Consider the following 18,257-nt stretch of genomic DNA (forward strand, 5'->3'; position numbering starts at 1 on the left):
ACTGCTGATGAGGGAGATAAGAAGACCGTGGTGTACCAGAAGCAGCTCTTTTATGCCATGCGGAGACTGGTGAGTGAAACAGATGTAACCACAAGGAACCCAGAAGTTAATGACTACCCGCTCTCACGCAGTTGCTATCTGCCGCTGGGAGAGAGAGGTTTTAATTTTCATAGGGTTTTCTGTATTTTTTTTCCCAGTTCTAAACCATAGGGATCTGTGGCATTTGCCCCCCCCTCACTCGTATCCCAGAAAGATAGAAAGTGGGAGGGAAGGCCCGGATGTAGTAGCTGCAGGTTGGCACTGCAAGAGCCTAAGTCTTCATTCAATCTTTTTTTTTCCCCCCTGAGAAGCTTCTTGAGATCCCCTTGTGGCACAGTAGGGGAGGTGGAAACTTCCACCACCACACCAAAAGGAGGCTTGCCAAAGGTTGGGTGGCGTTCTCAGCGGCTCCATTCAATAGGTGGGTCGCGGGGGCCCTTCGGCCTTCCTATTCGGTAGTTGAAACCTAGTGAGAGATAAAAGGACAAAAAAGTGAAGAAAGAGTATCTGTGTGAACAAGGACTCATCTTGCTGACACTGTTGTCCCTACTATCTCATGATCCAGGGCCACTGGATCCTTCTGCACAGTCCCTGCTGTCTCACGGCAGGATGTGTTACAGGGACACTCAGCTCTTCTGCACAGTCCCTGCTGACTCATTACAGGATGTGTTACAGGAATACTCAGCTCGTCTGCAAAGTCTCTGCTGTCTCATGATAGCATGTGTTACATGGACACAGTCCTTTTTCATAGTCTCTACTGCCTCATGGAGAATGTATTAGAACACTCAGTCCTTCTGCACAGTCCTTGCTACTTTACTTATGAAGCAATAAAGGTCTCTAATGGCCTGATTGCTTTGCTGTTGTGTGTGACTGATATCTAAGGGGCATTAATGGTATTGGCCCTGTTGAAGAAGTTGATCAGATGGCTGAATGTCAACAGTTAGTGGCTCTTACCTAATCCATTACAGGGGGACAGCGATATCTTTGAAGGATCTGGCACATCCTCATAATCTTCCCCAGAAGGGACACCTGAGGTTCCAGCTGTTGTCAAAACCAACAAAAGCACATTTTCTTTTCAATTTAAAAATTCTATTGAATGATAAAGAATTGTACAAAGCAATAAATATATTCTTAGATCACACAGCTCGTTATACATTCAAGAGAATCCAGTTGGTTTGATGCTTTCCCCCTATCCATCCCACTAGAGACCCACCCCACCCTCTGCTCCTGCTATTTATCAATATCAGTAAGGGTTGACAAGCTGCTTATATAAAAAGAAAAAATAAATTAAGTCCTTAAACTTCGCTATCCTGAGAAAACAAAAACCCTTTGAACTTCTCTAATATTACACCCTTGATCAACAGCTCTCAAACAGTGTAACATCTAACAGCAGTAACATTTCTAATCACAGCTAATTCACTCAAAAATATATTTTTCATAAATGCTGTTGTTGTTACGATCCCGGTCACTAGACTAGTGACCGGGAGCTTACCTCTCTCACCCGCGCTGCGAACCGCCGGGTTCGGGGCCCTCCATGCGGCTTGGCAGCGGCGTCTCCACGAGGGAGACGTCGCCGAAGACTCCTCCCCTCGGCGAGGGAACGCGCGCGCGCGAAGGGCAGCGTTTTGTGCTGTCAGCACCCGGATGTGCTGACACGCCCCCCGTGACGTCAGACGCCGACCGGGGGGATTTAAACCGGGCTCTTTCCTCACCAAAGTGCCTTGCAACGAGGTTCCTTCTTTGAAGAGCTAGTTGCTGTCGTTCCTGTTCCCCGCTGATTGCCTGCCTGCTTGATTCCTGCCTGGTTCCTGGATTCCTGCTTGTCTTCAGCCTGCCTTGATTCCGGTTTGTAACTCCGATTCCTGCTTGTCTTCAGCCTGCCTTGACTCCGGTCCGTGCCTCCGATTCCTGCTTGTCTTCAGCCTGCCTTGATTCCGGTTTGTAACTCCGATTCCTGCTTGTCTTCAGCCTGCCTTGACTCCGGTCCGTGACTCCGATTCCTGCTTGTCTGCAGCCTGCCTAGACTCCGGTTCGTATTCCACTCCTGGGCTTCTCCGTCCTCGCCTAAGTCCCAGCGGTCCGGGTCCCTACGGGCTCCTCCCGGGGGGACCTCGGGCTTCCAGGGCGAAGACTCCTAAGTCCTAGCGACCCGGGCTCCCACAGCTCCTCTGGAGGAGTCACGGGTTTCCAGGTGAAGCTCCATCTGCCCAGTGGGAGTTCTGCCTCCCGACTGCCCCCTCGGGTCAGTCGGCCTAAGGATCCACTTCCGGATTTTGTCCTTCGTAACAGTTTGCAAGGCCATGGATCCGGCGGATCTCGCTGGTCTCCAGGCCATTCCGGGCCTGGCTCAGCGCCTGGTACAACAACAACAGGTTCTGGATTCCCTGGTAGCCACGGTGGAGCGAATGGCTACCCGTATGGACGCAGAACCTCCGGCACCAGTTCCTGTGGTCGCACCTACGCCGGTAGTTACGCTCCAGACGCCTACACAGCTGCCTGCTCCTTCACGCTACGCTGGAGACGCCAAGGGGTGTCGCGGGTTTTTGAATCAGTGTTTCGTGCGATTTGCCTTGCTTCCGAATCAGTTCCCTACGGATTCTGTCAAGGTCGCTTATATTTTTTCCCTACTGGATGGGAAGGCTCTGCACTGGGCTTCACCGATGTGGGAGAAAAGTGATCCTACTCTCACCAATTTAGATCTCTTTGTGGCTGGGTTTCGTGCAGCCTTCGACGAGCCTGCCCGCCAGACCTCTGCCACATCGGAATTATTGCAACTCCGACAAGGGGGGCCGTACTCTGGCCGAGTATGCCTTGGAGTTCCGCACCCTCGCTCTTGAAGTGGGTTGGCGTGACGATGCTCTTCGGGGAATTTTCCTTGAAGGATTGGCTGGTCGGATCAAGGACGTACTAGCCGCCCGGGACCTTCCCGAAGGATTAGACTCACTCATAGAGCTAGCTGGACGTGTCGACCTACGTTTGCAACAGAGAGCTCGGGAAGTACGCCCTCCGAGACGCCTGTCCCCGCTAGCTCCGGCATTCTCGAGACCGCTCACTCCGATGCCCAGGTCGTCGGTCGCCTCGGCCGAGGCTTCTGCTGAAGAACCTATGCAGTTAGGACGCACTTCCCTAACTGAAGAAGAGAAACGCCGCCGGCGGACACTGGGGTTGTGTCTTTACTGCGGTGGTAAGGGGCATTTCCTTTCCCAGTGTAAGGAACGGCCGGGAAACGCCCACGCCTAGGAAGGAAGGAGGAGTACCTCCTGGGCTGTTTCAACGCTGCTCCTCAATGTACAGTGCCTGTAACTCTGATGTTCTCAGAGGACACTTTTTCTACTCAGGCCTTGATTGACTCCGGGGCTGGGGGTAACTTTATCACTCGAGAGCTGGTACAAAAGCTTCACTTGGACACAGTTCCCCGTGACCCACCTCTCTGCATTACCTCTATTCAAGGAACACCTTTACCGGGCAGTATCTCTCTTGTCACCACTCCGATCTTCCTTCGCACTGGTCTGTTACATGAAGAAGAGATCTCTTTCCTGGTATTGGAGAAGTCTGTATATCCCATAGTTTTGGGTCTGCCCTGGTTACAACTTCACTCACCCGTGATTCGCTGGGATGACCTGCAGATCGCACAGTGGAGTTCTCATTGCCTACAGCATTGCATCAAGGCCACGGTGGTTCCACCTATCCCCTTGGCTCATGCTGGGTTGAAACTTCCTGACCAGTACAACGACTTCTCTGACGTGTTTTCCAAGGACAAGGCGGAATTATTACCTCACCATCGTCCTTTCGATTGCTCTATTGAGCTGCTCCCTGATACGACTCCGCCACGAGGTAGGGTGTACCCCCTCTCTCTGCCCGAAACAAGAGCTATGTCCGACTATATTAAGGGGAATCTCGCCAAAGGATTCATCCGTGCATCCAAATCACCTGCCGGGGCCGGGTTCTTCTTTGTCGCTAAAAAGGACGGTTCCTTACGCCCTTGCATTGATTACCGGGGCTTAAATGCTATCACTAAGAAGGACCGGTATCCGTTGCCACTGATTCCCGAGCTACTGGACAAGCTTCAGGGGGCTCGGGTGTTTACTAAGCTGGACTTAAGGGGGGCCTATAACCTGGTGCGCATCCGTCCCGGCGACGAGTGGAAAACCGCTTTCAATACCCGGGACGGACACTACGAGTATCTGGTTATGCCCTTTGGTCTATGCAATGCGCCAGCAGTATTCCAGCACCTCATGAATGAGGTACTCAGGGAGTTGCTCAACTCCTGCGTTATTGTATACTTGGATGACGTTCTTATCTTTTCACGAGATTTGGATACTCATCGTAGTCAAGTCCGACAAGTACTCCAAATCCTCCGAGAGCATCAGCTCTACGCCAAATTGGAGAAATGTATCTTTGAGCAGGACTCGTTGCCATTTCTTGGGTATATTGTATCCGCCACCGGATTCAGCGTGGACCCCGAAAAAGTCTCTGCCATCAAGAAGTGGCCTCAACCTGTGGGCCTAAAGGCATTACAACGTTTTTTAGGTTTTGCAAACTTTTACAGGCACTTCATACCCGGATATTCACGATTAGTGGCACCTCTGACCGCTCTGACTAAAAAAGGAGCAGACACACAACACTGGACTCCAGGGGCTTGCAAAGCTTTCCAAGATTTGAAAGATGCGTTTCTGCAAGAGACTTGCCTCCGCCATCCGGACCCGTTACGCCCTTTCGTAGTGGAGGTAGATGCTTCCAGTGTGGCGGTAGGAGCAGTTTTGTCTCAGCATTCTGCATCTGGTCAATTGCTACCTTGCTCCTTTTTCTCTAAGAAGTTTACACCAGCCGAGAACAACTACGGGATCGGCGATAAGGAGCTCCTGGCCATTAAGCTGGCTTTCGAAGAATGGAGGCAATGGCTGGAGGGAGCTCAACATCAGGTCACGGTGTATACCGATCATAAGAATTTGGAATTCTTATCACAAGCCCAACGCCTTAACCCAAGGCAGGCTTGTTGGTCTCTATTTTTCAGCCGATTTGATTTCATCCTTAAGTACCGTCCGGCTACTAAGAACGTTTGTGCTGATGCATTGTCTCGTAACTCCATCCTTGAGGAGGAAGATGATCCTCCACAGTATATCATCGATCCAGCTAAAATTTCCCTTGCAGGCACCGGTATTTCCTCAACCGACAAAGTAATTGTTCCTTGCCGAGATAGGAGGAGGGTGCTGGAATGGGCCCACGACTCCCTTTCGGGAGGTCATGCCGGTCAAGGGAGAACTTTGACGCTTTTGAATCGGTACTACTGGTGGCCCCGAGTACGACAGGACGTACACGAATATGTGGCTTCGTGCCCCGTTTGTGCCAGACAAAAGCCGCTGGTTGGACGTCCTTGGGGTCTGCTGCAGCCTCTGCCTATTCCTGCCGAACCCTGGACCCACATCGCCACGGATTTCGTGGTGGATCTGCCTCCGTCGGAGGGACATACGGTAATCTGGGTCACGGTGGACCGGTTCTCCAAGATGGTCCATCTGGTACGCGCTGCCCAAACTTCCATCGGCCCCGGAGTTGGCACGTCTCTTTATTCTGCACATCTTCCGAGCACATGGTCTTCCGCAGAGTATCGTGTCGGATCGTGGTTCACAGTTCACGGCGCGCTATTGGCGTGCTATCTGCAAGAAGTTTGGAGTACAGCTAAATCTATCTACCGCTTTCCACCCCCAAAGTAATGGGCAAACGGAGCGTATGAACCGGTCACTCAAATTGTTTCTTCGCAGCTTCATCACCGAAAAGAGGGATAATTGGGTCTCTCTATTGCCTTGGGCTGAATTTGCGTACAACAATCACCAACACTCTGTTACGGGTCATACTCCGTTCCAAGTCGTCTTTGGAAGACATCTTCAGCCTCCAATACCGCTTCCCTTGGAGGTTCCCTCACCAGCGGTTCAGTCTATAGCTTCCCAGCTCCATCGACTCTGGAAGGTCCTTCAGCAGCGACTTTCGATGGCAGCTCAGAGAACTCGTACAGTGGCAGATCGTCATCGGCGTTCTGCGCCAGAATTGGTCCCTGGTACTAAGGTTTGGCTGAGCACCAAGAACCTGCGCTTCCCAGGCCACAGTCACAAGTTAAAACCCAGGTTCTGTGGTCCTTTCTCCGTGGCAGAACGAATTGGCATGGTATCATACAGGTTACGCCTTCCGTCTCGTCTGAGAGTTCACAATGTGTTTCATGTCTCCCTCCTGAAACCAGTAGTATACTCACGTTTTCATCGGCCTACTCCAGATGATGTTTCTGCTTCCTCTCCTGGGGAACCTGTGTACCAAGTTCATGAAGTTTGGGATGTGCGCTTCGCTAACCGTCGATGGGAGTATCTACTGTCCTGGGAGGGTTGCGGTCCAGAGGAGGACTCCTGGGAACCTGCCCGTAATATTTTGGATAAATCATTGTTGACACAGTTTCATTTGGACAATCCCGGGAAGGCCGGTCCTCTTCGGAGGGGGCGTAAGAGGGGGGGTACTGTTACGATCCCGGTCACTAGACTAGTGACCGGGAGCTTACCTCTCTCACCCGCGCTGCGAACCGCCGGGTTCGGGGCCCTCCACGCGGCTTGGCAGCGGCGTCTCCACGAGGGAGACGTCGCCGAAGACTCCTCCCCTCGGCGAGGGAACGCGCGCGCGCGAAGGGCAGCGTTTTGTGCTGTCAGCACCCGGATGTGCTGACACGCCCCCCGTGACGTCAGACGCCGACCGGGGGATTTAAACCGGGCTCTTTCCTCACCAAAGTGCCTTGCAACGAGGTTCCTTCTTTGAAGAGCTAGTTGCCGTCGTTCCTGTTCCCCGCTGATTGCCTGCCTGCTTGATTCCTGCCTGGTTCCTGGATTCCTGCTTGTCTTCAGCCTGCCTTGATTCCGGTTTGTAACTCCGATTCCTGCTTGTCTTCAGCCTGCCTTGACTCCGGTCCGTGACTCCGATTCCTGCTTGTCTTCAGCCTGCCTTGATTCCGGTTTGTAACTCCGATTCCTGCTTGTCTTCAGCCTGCCTTGACTCCGGTCCGTGACTCCGATTCCTGCTTGTCTGCAGCCTGCCTAGACTCCGGTTCGTATTCCACTCCTGGGCTTCTCCGTCCTCGCCTAAGTCCCAGCGGTCCGGGTCCCTACGGGCTCCTCCCGGGGGGACCTCGGGCTTCCAGGGCGAAGACTCCTAAGTCCTAGCGACCCGGGCTCCCACAGCTCCTCTGGAGGAGTCACGGGTTTCCAGGTGAAGCTCCATCTGCCCAGTGGGAGTTCTGCCTCCCGACTGCCCCCTCGGGTCAGTCGGCCTAAGGATCCACTTCCGGATTTTGTCCTTCGTAACAGTTGTAATGATCCATCAAAAGGATCCAGCTTGCAGCAATTTCAAGCGAGAAGCTTTAATAATATGAGAGATCAGCTTCATCACCTTAGACCAAACATTGGGAGAAGGTAAACCCAGGGAAAATATTTGAGAATCTCCATTTATTTATTTATTTATTTATTTATTTATTTAAGAGTTTTTATATACCGTCATTAAGTTAATCTGAGTCACTTCATTAATGAAATAGATTGCCCTGTCCCAAGAAGTCTGTATTAAAGAAAAATCCCAACACGTATGATAAAAAGTCCCAATACAACCACAATTATGCCAACATTCAATCATTCCTTATACCAGAGTAAATCTTTTGTAGTCTGTCTGGAGTCAGATACTATCTGTGTTGCGGTCCCGGGCCGTCCCCAATCTTCTCAGGCCTGCACAGCCCCCTGCGCATCTCTCCCTCCTCGGCTGGCCCCGCCTCCCAGATGCGCATGCGAGGAGGAGCCGGTCTTAAAGGGGCCAGCGCAGGAAAACTTCTGAGGACGCCCTGGATGACATCAGACATTGCAGGGTATTTAAACCCTGCAGCTTCACCTAGTCAGGACCTTGCAACGAGGTTCCCTCTGTCTTCAGAGTGTCTAGTTGCTGCGTAGGATCCTGGATCGTCTCTTCTGTCTCCTAGTTTGACCCGGCTTCGTCTCCTGACTTGTCTTCGCTTCCGCCCCTGGTTTTGGTATTGATGTTTGACTTTTGGCTTCTGACTCAGCTCCGTCCCACGACTCAGTCTTCTGCTTCCGTCCCTGGCTTTGGTTTGATCTCGGACTTCTGGCTTCTGACCTGGCTTAGCTTTTGGACTCTGACTTTGGCCTTTTCCCCACCTCAGGTATCCGGTACTTGCTGGCCCAGAGGATTCTCCTAAGACCCAGCGGCTCGGGCTCTCACGGGCTCCTCCTGGGGGAGCCGCGGGCTTCCGAGGGTGAAGACTCTCCAACTACCTGGGCCCAGTCATCCTCGTCCATCTCTTCAGTCGCAGCCCAGATCCCTGGTTGCATAGGATTCCACCTAAGTCCAAGAGGTCCGGGTCCCTACGGGCTCCTCCTGGGGGAACCTCGGACTTCCAGCGGTGAAGCCTCATCCGATCCTCTTCTGTGCCGCCTCCTGGCTGTGATGCTTGCTGTGGTCCTCCACAGCATACCATCCACTGTCTCAGTCGGCCCAAGGGTCCACGACCGTAACAATCTGTATAGTACATCATAGCCATTTTCCATTATAATAGCTGATATCAAGCTTTTCTGTATCCTCAACTAACAGACAACCCCCACTGATCCTCATCAATTTCTCCCCCAAGATCTCTTTCTCAGACAACTTCATAGTTAGCAGTATATCTAGGGGGTGCTTTTCAGCTTTTCTCTGACTCCATCTGCTGGAGGGGAGGCATAACCCAGCAGTCTGGACTGATCCTGGTACGTACAGGGAACTGGATTTCTCTTTCATTAAATCCCGTTTAACTCCCTTGATCTCCATGAAATGCCGCAATTGCAAATAATAAATAATTTTCACAAAGCTGATTGTTGCTTTTGTATCTTTTCAAAATTAACTGTTCTTCCAAAGCCGACCAAGACAATTAAGCCCACGAGTCTTCCAGCGCCAAAAAATAATTGAATCAATCCCTTTAGGAAATTCTTTATTATACCTATATTAGGGCTAAAAAAATATATTGCCTCTTCCCCATCAAACAAGACTAGCAAAAAACCCCAAATTTTTCATAGTCTAAGATGTAAAGCGATTCATTGAAATTCCAGGGGATCATAAAATCCCTTGGCAACCATGGATAAGATTTCAAGGGAGTTAATCCCATACAAAATTGTTCCAATTGCACCCATTGCTTAAGCTTGGGGTTACTTTGCCAGGTGATAAGCACCTGACATTGTGCAACTAAATATTATTTTAATCTTAGGTACTCCCAGCCTACCTTATGCTTTAGGTTGATATAATATCCTAAAGAGCCTCCATTGGCTACCTATACACTTTAGAATAATATACAAGGCCATTCTTACCGCATACAAAAACATCCACCTACTGGCTCCCATTGACCTACAGATCCCTCTCCGACTACATAATTCGTCAAGACCGACAAGAGATGCATACAAGGGATCGCTACAGGTACCACCGTCCAAATCTATCAGACACTGCACACTAAGAGACCGGGCTTTCTCTACAGCCATTCCACCATTATGGAACTCCATCCCCTCAAATCTCAGAATAGAACCATGCATCTCAACCTTCAAAAAAAGACTAAAGACCTGGATATTCATACAAGCATTCCCGGACGCCAATTGATCTAACACCTCCACGCCACCCCTAACCTCCACCTATACCACGGTTAACCATATCTTCTATCGTTTACTTGTGTGAATTAATAACCTGTCCTTTCTCTTCCTTCTCCGCCAAGTTCTTATCACCCTGTTATATGTAACTGCCTTTTCCGCACCATTGTTATAGTTTATGTTTACTATGCACCCCTGTTTTATGTGAACCAGCATGATGTGACTGCTGTCTCGAATGCCGGTATATAAAAATCTGAAATAAATAAATAAATAATAAAAAAACAAAAGTGCGAAGCTTGCTGGGCAGACTGGATGGGTCGTCTGGTCTTCTTCTGCCGTCATTTCTATGTTTCTATGTATGTTTCTATGTAATACTGAACGAGCCAGTCACGGGGCTCTACATTTCCAAATAGAATTAAACATTTTCCTCTGTAAAATTTTAAGGCACTTAAATGGCCAAGTTTGAACCAGTAAAATCATTTTCACAAAAGTTATCCTCTTTAACCATGAGAAATGATACTGCAACCCATTTATCTAGCTCCTGTATTAAACCAGCAATCACAGGAGTGTAATTCAAATGAAAACGTCTATTACATGATACCCCAGTCTTCATGCCTAAATATATCAAATGTTCCTTAGCCCATTTAAAAGGAGATTTATCCTACAAACTATTAGCCAACAAGAGTGGGAAATTAATATTTAAAATTTCAGACTTATCCATGTTCACCTTAAAACCAGAAGCATTTCCAGACTCCCTCATTTCTTTTTATCAAAACAGGAAGTATTCTTGGGTTTTCCAGGGTAAACATAAGTTCCTGAACATACCCAGATCAGTTCAGACCTACCAGCAGATGGAGTCAGAGAACAATTAGAACTTTGAGCACTGCTACATAACGAGTGTGCCACCTGCAATCCCTCAGTATTTCTCTGACCCCAGCAGATGGTAGAGATGCAAACCTGCAGTCTTAGTCAGTTAAAAAAAAAAAGGTTATTAGGGAAAGTTTTTTTTCCTAGGATAGGCTAGTTTGTAGTTAGTAATGTAGCTTTCTGAGGTGTTAGGCACCTTCGTGGGCCATCCCTCAGTTGAAGCCAGGCGTCCGGGGGGGTTGGATACCCCTGCCTGTATCTCGCCCGCATCGGTGCCAGTGTCTCGATAACCAGGGGCTCCTGGTTTCCTCGACCACTGAGGAGGCTCCTCTCACTCCTTCCCTCAATTTCCAACTTGTAAGGGTAAAGTTTTCTTTAAAAAAAAAAAAAATTTTCAGAAAGAAAGCAAAGAAGAAGCCTTTCAAGGTAGGAGGAGTTAATTTGGAGGACTGGCAGTGCTGAGCTTAACCCTGAGGGTCCTCACGACGGCCCGGGGCTCCAGGTAGGTTGGCGAGGGGGGGGGTAGGCCTTTGCGCGCATGTGAGGCCTCTTTTTATTTTTGCGCCGGCAGCTCTCCTCACAGCAATTTCGCCCATGCGGGGAGTTTTTCTATTTTTAGCTCCTGCAGTCGCACGAAGATTTTAAGACTGCAATTTAAAAAAACTTTTTTTAGCCGACCGCGTTGTGTTCGTTTTTCTCAATGGCACCCCAGCCTAAGTTGGGTACCTGCCACGCGCGTGGGGCATCAGGGCAGGCCATAAATGCTAGTTCTGCCTGTTCTTCAGGGCAAGAGGGAACTTCCTCAGGGGGAGCAGCAAGCAGGCAAGGGCTCCGGTCCTCCGAGCTGCGGTCCTCCTCGGCAGGGGAGGGTAGCTCACGGCGGCTGCCAGGGGAGGAGGAGGCCCCTCCCATTCTTTCTCCGATGGACCAAATTCCCGTATTTGGGGATGACCCTGGGCCAACCTGTGGGGGGTGGTGTTGATTCAGGGGAGATTTCCCCTGACTTTGTGCTCCTGCTGCATCAGGTGTTCCTGGCTAGGAAACAGGAGATCCTGAAGAGAGCAGCGCAGCCAGACCCTTTTGCGGGAACCTCCACCAAAGCGGATACCCACGGGGTCTCCGGACCACCTTCACCCTGCAGGGGCTCATCAAGGGCTCAAGGTGTAAAAAGATTGCTGGCCCCTCTCGGGGGATCCCTCAGACCCTGGGGCGGATCAGAATCCGGGATTCACCCAGGATATGGGTGATGAGGATACAAGACGACCCAGACCAAGATGACCTCCCACCCTCGGAAGGCGTTGATCCCAGCGTAGTGCACTTGTTTAAGCGAGAGAAGCTTCGACCTCTCATTCCCCAGATCTTGGAGTCCTGGGGATCATAATTTCACAGGAGGAATCAGACAGCGAAGGTGTCAACTGGTCCTGGATGGGATTCAGGTTCCGATGACTTCCTTCCCATTCCCTAAGAAGGTCCGCAAGCTAGTGACCTGGGAGTGGGACTCGCTGGATGTGGGTTTAAAAGTGGGAAGAGCCATGGCGAAACTTTACCCGCTAGCGCAGGATGTTTTGAATCTTCTAAAGATACCGAAGGTGGATGCGGCAGTGTCTGCCGTGACTAAGACGACCACCATGCCTGTGGCTGGGGCCGCTGCACTGAAGGACATTCAGGACTGCAAACTGGAAATTCATCTGAAGCGAGTCTTTGAGGTCTCAGCGCTGAGTCTCAGGGCAGCGATTTGCGCCAGCCTCATGCAGAGAGCCTGTCTTTGCTGGGTTCAGGAGGCAGCCGCAACCCCCAGTCCCGATGGCGGAGTGCCCTTGCAAGCCGCGCGTTTGGAGGCAGGAATTGCCTTTGTTGCGGACGCCTTGTATTACTTGATTACGACCTCGGCGCATAGTATGGTGTCTGCGGTTATGGCTCGTAGACTGCTCTGGTTGCATAATTGGTCAGCAGACTTATCTCCCAAGTCTCAACTTTGTAACCTCCACTTTAAGGGCAAGCTTCTCTTCGGGGAGGGTTTCGACCAGTTGGTGAAATTGCTGGGGGAGTCCAAGGGCAACCGATTGCCAGAGGATAGGAAACCTTCGGGGAAGGTTTTTCCCCTGTGGGCTCATTTTCAGGATTTTCGCAGATTTCGCCCTGGTAGGTCTTCAGCTACCTTCGGGGTCCAGACTGGGCTTGGGATGTCAGCAGTCCTTTTGTGGAGGACGGCACCCAGGCAGAGAGTCCACGGGCCAGGGTGCTGGTCATGGAAAACCTACCCAATGCAGCCAGGGGCACCCATTCCATCGTAGAAGCTGTCGGAGGCAGATTGTCTCGAGTTTTTGTGCCTGGTGCGGGAGGCCTTTGTGGAGTCTCGCATTGCTTCGCAGGTCAAGCGTGAGGCAGTACAGAGGACACTACAACGGCTGCTCGATCTCCTGACCATTGTTCCAATTCCTCTGGCGGAACAGGGCAAGGGACAGTATTCAGTCTACTTTGTCGTTCCCAAGAAAGAGGGCACCTTTCGTCCCATTCTGGATCTGCAGAAGGTGAATAGGTGTTTGAGAGTTCCCCGTTTTCGCATGGAGACTTTGAGAACTGTGGTGGCCGCGGTATGCAGAGGAGAGTTTCTCGCGTTGTTAGACCTCACTGAGGCATATCTTCACATACCGATTCGCCGGGCTCACCAGTGGTTCCTCCACTTTGAGGTGATGGGCCAACTTTTCCAGTTTCAAGCTCTTCCTTTCGGCCTGGCGACAGCTCCACATACTTTCACCAAGATCTTGGTGGTCATGGCGGTGTTTCTGCACAAGGAAGGAATCCTTGTTCAACGTTTCTTGACAACTGGCTAATCCGAGCAAAGTCTCAGGAGGACTGCGTAAGATCGGTTCAGAGGGTGATGCTCACCTTGCAGTCGCTCGGCTGGGTCATAAATGTCCAGAAGAGTCATTTGGAGCCCAAGCAGTCGTTGGTCTACTTAGGAGTGCTCTTCGACCCTTTCCGAGGCAAGGTTTCTCTGGCAGCAGACCGTGTAACAAAGTTGCAGGATCAGGCACAGGCCCTGCTTCAGAGGAAGAATCCGACACTTTGGTATCACTTACAGGTTCTGGGATCCATGGCCTTCACCTTGGATTTGGTCCCGTGGGCGTTTGCTCATTTGCGTCCGTTGCAGCGTGCTCTGTTATCGAGGTGGAGTTTAGTGTCTGAACAGTTCCATATACCGTTACCTCTCCTTCTAGAGTCCAGAGTCAGTCTATCATTGTGGCTTTCACGCAGCAACCTGGAACAGGGAGCAGACTTAAACCCTCTGAATTGGGTGGTTATCTCCACGGATGCTAGTCTATCCAGATGAGGTGCAGTCTGCCTCAAAAAATCTGCCCAAGGGATTTGGTCTCCAACGGAGAAATCCTGGTCCATCAACCACCTCGAGACGAGGGCTGTCCGGCTGGCCCTCCGAGCATTTCTTCCTCTGGTCAAGGACACAATGGTTCAAGTGTTCTCAGACAATGTGGTGACGGTAGCTTACATCAACCGGCAAGGAGGGACATGGAGTCTTGTGGTGGCATTGGAGGTGAGGCTATTGTTCACTTGGGCGGAGCGCCATTTCAAAGGAATCTCTGTGTCTCATGTCACGGGCGTGGAAAATGTACAGGCGGACTTCCTCAGCAGGCAACAGCTCAATCCGGGAGAGATGGAGTTAGCTCCCGAAGCATGGAACCTCATTTGTGCCAGGTGGGGCGTGCCTCAGTTGGATCTGATGGCAACTCGAGTCAATGCAAAGACGGAGCGCTTCTTCAGCTGTCGTCAAGAAATAGGCTCGGTAGGACTGGAGACTCTGGTATGTCCGTGGCCCATGGGCATTCTTCTCTATGCCTTTCCTCCCTGGCCTCTCATCGGTCGGCTTCTACGACACATAGAGGGGCATCCAGGCAGTGTAGTGTTGGTGGCTCCAGAGTGGCCGCATCGCCCGTGGTTCGTGGACATGGTGCGATTAGCCTTGGAAGGTCCTTTACAGCTGACACATCTTCTGCATCTACTCCATCAGGGGCCCATATTTTCGGATCAGGAGGATTGCTTCTCTCTTGGGGCCCGGCTTTTGAGAGGCGGCGAATGTGATTGAGGGGATATTCTGAGCAGGTCATTTCCACTCTTCTTCAGGTGCGTCGGCCTTCTACTTCTATGGCCTATGTTAGGGTCTGGAAGTTATTTGAGGCATGGTGCCGCCAGTGCTCCTTGGATCTTTCGTCAACAGAGATTCCCCAGGTGTTGGATTTCCTGCAACAGGGGTTGACCAGAGGTTTAGTTTTCAACTCTCTTAGGGTTCATGTGGCTGCCTTAAGTGCCTTAAGGGGCAGAGTTCATGGTTGGTCGCTGGCAGTGCATCCAGATATTTCGCGTTTTCTCAAAGGAGTAAAGCATTTATGTCCTCCTGTTCGCCCGTTATGCCCGGACTGGAGTTTGAACCTGGTGTGTTGGGTGTTTTGTGGAGCCCCCTTTGAGCCTTTACAGAGGGCTCCCATTAAGGATTTGACCTTGAAGACCATTTTTCTCGTAGACATTTGTTCTGCTCGACGCATTTCAGAGTTACAGGCTTTGTCGTGTCGAGATCCTTTTCTTAGGATTTACGATGATAGAGTTTTACTGCGCACGATTCCTTCCTTCGTGCCCAAGGTGGACTCTGCTTTCCATGTCAATCAGGCAATGGATCTGCCAGGATTTCTGAACTGATTCAGGGATTCTCCTCAGGAGAGGGAACTTCATCTTTTGGATGTGCGTCGCGTTCTTTTGGGCTATTTGGAGATTACTAATGACTTCCGGCATTTGGACCATCTGTTTGTCTTGTTTGGGGGTCCTAAGAAGGGTGACAAGGCTTCGAAGGTGATTATTTTGCGCTAGATTAAGGAGGCTATCGCTGCGGCTTATGTTGCCCGTGGGCGACAGGTGCCCGTGGGTCTGACAGCTCATTCCACTAGAGCACAGGCTACCTCCTGGGCTGAGTGTCAGCTTCTGTCGTCTCAGAAGATCTGCAGAGTGGCGGTTTGGTCCTCCCTGCACACTTTCACCAAGCATTATCGTTTGGATGTGAGAGCGCAAGATGAATCGTCCTTTGGGGAGGGTGTACTGCGAGCGGGTCTTTTGGGTTCCCGCCCAGTGTAGAGTAGCTTGGGTACATCCCACTGGCATGGACTGATCTGGATATGTTCAGGAAAGGAAAATTGATTCTTACCTGCTAATTTTCGTTCCTGTAATACCACAGATCAGTCCAGAGACCCGTCCCCCTTTTCAGATTCCGAAAGACTACCTTGAGAGGTGATATTTCCTGAAGAAACAATTTGGTCTTTTTGCAAATGCTCCGGAAGGGGCAAGTTCAGAGGTGGTCTAGTGGTTTTTTTGTTTTATCTCTTCCAGGCGAGAGGTTGGCGGTTAAGTTTTGGGTTCCAACCCCTTCTCCTTTTAAATAAAGTTTGGTTGTTTAGGCTTGGGTACAGGTCAATTCTGAGGGACTGCAGGTGGCACTCTCGTTAAGTAGCAGTGCCCAAAGTTCTAATTGTTTTCTGACTCTATCTGCTGGTAGGAATACACAACCCCCTGGTTTGAACTGATCTGTGGTATTACAGGAACGAAAATTAGCAGGTAAGAACCAATTTTCCTATCACCCGCAAAGAGCATAAAACACTTCTTATATGCACTTTCCTATTACAAACTGTAGGTCATCTGCCCAACACACCTGCCACTATATCATCTGCCCCTTCATGAACCCTCTATGTTACTTGCTCTACACCCTGGCACTCGTGTTTCCCTGGCCTACTCCTCTTCTACCTATTTGTGTTTTGATTCATGTTCCTGAACCCCGGTACTTTGCTATCTTACCTTTCTTTCCTGTAGGTATGAGTACCTAGACCAGAGAAGAGAGGGAGGAAAGGAGAAGCAGATTAAACAGGTTACAAGGGTCCAGAGATACAGAGAGGCTATAGCTCCTTCTAGACTGGCTCATAGTGGTATTGTTTGGATTGTCACTAGGTGTCACTGTAAGCATAGCACACCACTCCTTCGGTGGAAACCTCCACACCAGCCCAGCCCGAACCCCTCCTGGAAGGTGCTTACTGTTGGCAGGAACTGACGGAGTTTGCTGCCCTTGGTCACGGTGTTCTGGCAGGGCGAGGGAGGTCTCCTGGCACTGGGATCTGCTGTAAGGAATCATGAGAAAAGGAGAGAGCACCAGTCACTATCTGAATGCATGAAAACCTCCATTCTGTTTATGAAACCCAGTTCTGCAGACAAAAACTGCCAAAAGCAAACATCTACCATCGTCTTAGAGAGCATGGATGAAAGCGAGGGTGGTCAGCAAGTGTCAAAATCATAGAGTTCGTGAGAAATATATGCATTTCTGCGGATAATAGGGAGGGAAGGGATTCCTACCTTTTTCACCCTGGTGACTTGGAATGCTGTATGCCCACGTACCAGCATCTGTGCCTTTTTCCTCTCTCGTATCTATGACAAGAAGAATGAAGTTATCTATCTCTTCACTCCTGATCATTGGTCAGTCCTTGCTGTACTCACAGCTGTTTATGGAGCAACTATCCCACAGTTTAAGATCAGCTATAGGAGAAGCTCCTGGCTTCTAATCCCTGGTTCTGGCACTTACTCTCTGTGTGTGATCGTGGGGAGTCATTTTATCACTCTGTGTCTCAGCTCTACTGCCCGGTTCTGTCACTGACTCAGGGGGGGGGGGGGGGTGTCACTTTATCTCCCTGTGCCACAGCTGTAATCCCCGGTTTCAGTTATTAACAATCTGTGTGTAACCATGTTGGAGTCACTTTACCACACTTCAGGATAGTGTAATGGCTAGAGAAACAGGTAAGTGGCTGAACGGGGGCAAAACCCCGACAGCAACAATGTACTGGCAGGAGATAAGCCTGGAATAGGACAGCAGCAGTGCCAATAGGGAGTTCAAACTCCCACAAGCCCTGACATTGTCTCTATCCAACTGCCAGACATTTAAAACTGTGCTCTGGAAGTAGAGCGCAGATTACCTCCAACCAAACTCACAGCACTGACGTCACCGAAGAAGTGCAGCACCACTGTCACACTCTGCCACAACACAGCCGAATAAGGAGCTCATTTTAAGTAACTTTTTTTGGGACAGAGCTCCCTGCATGGATTGCACAAACCATTTCAAGGCTGCATGATGAAGGCTGGATTTATTTTCCCGAACAGATCTGTAGCCAGGAATAAACCCTTATTTAACAGAAATGCCACCACATATTTTGAATTTATAAGATGTTATCAGAGTGATGTTGATTGTGGCACATCTTGCTAGGTTCTCACAGAACTCCCCTCCCCCCCCCCCCAAATCATAGCACAAAGGCCCAAGTGAGAACACAAAAGAAATTCATCTCTTCAGCTGAAACAAATCTGTACAGAACTTCCCAACCCATATTTAATTATTATAAAACGTATAAACCGCTTATGACAAATAAATTGAACTAAGAGGTTACAACAGAACATAAATATTAATTTAAACAAATAATAATCATACAGAAAACATAAACCAATGACAGCAGGACAGTTTGTTTTGACCCCCTGATGATTTAGTTTTGCTGTATAGAAGTGAACTGGCTACCAGATTATTTTCACCATTTTTCTCAGTGAGTAGTTTTTATTATTCATTCTTTTTTTTTTACAGCCCAGCATGAATGTTGTGTTTGTTTTCATTTTTAATTTAAACAT

The 18,257-nt window shown here is 49.9% G+C and overlaps 1 long non-coding RNA gene across 1 annotated transcript; it reads right to left on the reverse strand.

Annotated features, from left to right (window-relative positions):
• Positions 1-461: 461 nt before the first annotated feature.
• On the reverse strand, positions 462-16,996 carry LOC115096251. The gene is made up of 4 exons (XR_003857999.1): positions 16,947-16,996; positions 16,632-16,714; positions 994-1,080; positions 462-505 (listed from the first exon to the last, which is right to left on the reverse strand). It is a non-coding gene; the product is annotated as an uncharacterized LOC115096251 (long non-coding RNA).
• Positions 16,997-18,257: the final 1,261 nt, after the last annotated feature.

This window comes from Rhinatrema bivittatum, chromosome 1, assembly GCF_901001135.1.
Source record: "Rhinatrema bivittatum chromosome 1, aRhiBiv1.1, whole genome shotgun sequence".
NCBI classification, from domain to species: domain Eukaryota; kingdom Metazoa; phylum Chordata; class Amphibia; order Gymnophiona; family Rhinatrematidae; genus Rhinatrema; species Rhinatrema bivittatum.